A 3490-nucleotide genomic window follows, 5' to 3' on the forward strand; every position below is an offset into this window, starting at 1 on the left:
TTGTGGCACCTTATAGACTAACAGACTTTTGGAGCATGAGCTTTCGTGGGTGAATACCCACTTCGTCAGATGCATCCGACGAAGTGGGTATTCACCCACGAAAGCTCATACTCCAAAAGTCTGTTAGTCTGTAAGGTGCCCCAAGACTTTGCTGCTTTTTGAAAAATCAGGTGGGCCCTAGCCTGAAGGGGAAAAAAAGGACAAAGCAGACAATGGGAGCAATTGGAGTAACTGCCCCTATACCGAGGAGAGGAAGAGTGCAATCCAGCACCATCCCATTGAGTTCTAGGGTTTACGGGAATGAATTAGTGATTGTTGCAAAGACAGCTCATGGGGTGGAGCGTCACCGTGGACATCTACCTAACTCCAGGGAGAGAAGCTGGCTGCTGGGTCCTTGCTAAGTGTTCGTGACTTAAAGCTCCAAGCTGGGAAGTGTATTTCCAGCCTGCTGTGTGTGTCTGTCTCTGTCTCATAAGCTTGGCTGAAGTGTGTGGCTTCCCCAGGGCTTTGTCTCCTATCTCTAGCATTAGCCATGTCACTATCTGGGGTACTTCTGATATCTTGCTGGGAAACCGTACACCCGAATAGGCTATTCTGAAACGCTGGGGCCTTTGTTTAATAAATAGTACCCTTTTGGAATTGGAGTCAAGGGGGTGTCGTCTTGGGGGAGGAAATCGGGGGAGGAAATCAGGGGAGGGGTGAAAACTGAGCCTCCTAAAACCCAGCTGTTGCTGAATAGGCTTAGTGCTGGGAATAACCAGCTGGAGCTGAGCAAAGGCAATAGGGAGGTTGGCCTTTCAGCTCTAGCAGTCTGGGAGCAAGGCCACCCTTATCGATCCAGCTCCTCAGAGCAAGGCAGGACTAAGAGCCTGGTGGTGCAGGCTGCTGGGGTGAAGATACTCCTTTTAGCCATTCAACTCCATGAACTGGCTGGTGCCGGCAGGGTGCACTGATCTGTTGGCTTGATGAATTAGCCCTCTGCCTCACATGCCCTATGCTCATCTGCAAACCCTGCTCCAGGAGGGGGGTGGGGGGGCATATCACAGCCCTGCCCAGAGCTGGATTTCCTCCTTACTCTAATTCTAGCACAGTGGTTGCTCACTTTCCCCTGTGCTAATTACCTGGGCTCATGTCTCAGCTCCTCCCACCCCCAGCAATGCTGCCATGTCATGGCTTAGCTGGAACTATGAATTGTGCCAGCAGCTGGAAGAGCTGCTTCTGCCAGGTAAAAGCTAGTGCCACAGTCTCCCTTCTGTGCCGCTCCAGGAAAAGGAATCTCCCCACCACTCCTAGGTCCCTTTCAGCCTGTTCCTGGACTCTGCTTAGCTCCGGCCCTTCCCCCAGCCTGTGGCATTGTCTAGCTGGTCCATGCTCCAGGAACCAGACCTTGCCTGGTTGGATTCATGACAATGCACACCACATGCTGGCAGTGCCTTGCCCTGTTTCTTGATCCCATAGCAGCCTGCAAGTCTTGCCAGTTGGGTGGGGTGAAGTGGGGATGGCCCTTGGCCTGGGGCAATCCCTCCAGCAGTGCTATGTGGCCTGTGCAGCTGGGTTGGTGCCAGCTCCTGCTCTCCCAGGGCACATTGGCTGAGTGGGTTTCTCCGGTGGCATTCAGGGTGGTACATTGGGCTGGAATAACCAGCTTAGGATCTGTGGAAGGAGACCTCTGCCTGGCCTCAGCCCTTCTCCCCCCCTGCCCTTGATTCAAGTGACAGTGAGATACGGAAGACACCTGCTCCAGGCCCTTTATCTCAGGGGTCTGGCCCCTTAAATGAAGCAGGTCCAATGTCCCTGAAGACTAAACAGGTGCCACCTGCTCAGGACTATACCTAGGGAGGAGAAGGGGAGCCCAGGGAGAGCTTGAAGAGAGCCTGGGGAAAGGCTCTACCCAGAGGAAAAAGGGCCTGCTAGCCCCTCTGCACAAAGCTAGGCCCCACAAGGCAGGAATAAACCATACTGAGCTGTGAGGAGCAGCATGATCCCTCCAGCAAGGTAGGGCTGGAGAGGGCAAAGGCATGGAGTTAAAGTAACCATGAGCCCTAAGAGAGGGCAGGTAGCGACTGTCTTTGAGGAGGTGCAAAGCCTGAAACACTTGGTGTAACAGGCTAGGGCTGAGGAATAAATAAAACCCCAGCAAAGGAGCTATGTAGCATAAAATGTCTCCGTGGTAGCCCTGAAGGGCTGACGGGGTGTCGTCATGGTGGGGAGCAATGAGCCCCCAAGTCACCTGCCCCTACCAGGGCAAGACTGGCCCTGTGTGCTCCTCTGCAGGGGCTGAACTCCACTAGTGTAGGGAATTGGCCTCCACAGCCCACTGGATCTCACTATGAAGCTGAGCCATGACCTCATTCTGCTCTTTCAACCCAGTGCCTCCCACTCTCAGCCCCTGCCCCCTCCTCTCTACCCCGCCCCAGTGTATGCAGACTCCCCCATACCTTGCCTCCCTCCACATCCCTTCCCCTCCCCAGACCTGCTGAGTTGCTGCTCTGAGAATTCATAGCCCTGACATTCTAGGGGAGCTCTCTCACAGCAGAGGCAGTACTGAGCAAACACACCAGGGGAGCCAGGCTCTCCCCCCACAGGAAGGGGGAATCAAAGAGTGTGTGGGGGTCCCAGCCCAGGAGCAACCTGCAGGCACAGAGAGGACACCCCTGCTAGGAGAAGCTGGAGAACACAAAGGAAGAAAGATCCCTCCTCAGTACTACCCGACCCAAAAGCTGCATGGGGAGACCCCAGCTGGGACAGCAGGAAGAGTTCGAGCCCGTTCACCATCAGGTGGCAGGAGCCGGTGTTGTGCTTACAGTGAAGTAGCCATTACAGCTGCTGGAGCATATGTGTGTGGCCCCAGTAGCCCTTAGCCAAGCTCAGATAGATGTAGATCTTTCCATGTGCCACCCCATTCCTCCCATCTGTCACCAGCTTCCGTGCGCTCTAGTCAGGGTCTTGCCACAGCTCAGCTCTGGCTCTCTGTGCCAAGGTGGGGGAGGCAGATGAGCACAGCCAATGGCTTTCCTGGCTCCTGTGCTCCACTGGAAACTCTGCTGCTCACTTCAGTGGTTGCCCTGTCCCCTCTTGCTGTAGCACATGGCCCTGGTAACTGGGCACACCCAGGTGCACTGTTTGAGGAGGCATGGGCCAGGGCTGAAACCTCAGCTCTGGAGCTTGGAGCTAGTGCCATCTCTGCACTGACGCGCCGTATGACCATCAGCGCTGGGTGTCTCAGTTTCCCCCTCCATGCAGGAATCTGGACATTACCTGACCCCACTTCCTGGGGTGGGGACAATTAATTCACCAACAACTGAAATGAGGTGCTCGGAGATCCTCTGGGGGTGGGGGCAGGGGGAGAGGATACAGCCAGGCACAGCAACTCCAAAGCCAGAAACACCCCGGGCAGGGAGAGGGAGGGAGGAAACAACACTGTTCTGTGCTGTGAGAACAAGGTGGGCAGGGCAGGCGCTGCTGCTACAGAAAGGAATGGGCCATCACC

The sequence above is a fragment of the Mauremys mutica genome, chromosome 4, assembly GCF_020497125.1.
Source record: "Mauremys mutica isolate MM-2020 ecotype Southern chromosome 4, ASM2049712v1, whole genome shotgun sequence".
NCBI classification, from domain to species: Eukaryota; Metazoa; Chordata; order Testudines; family Geoemydidae; genus Mauremys; species Mauremys mutica.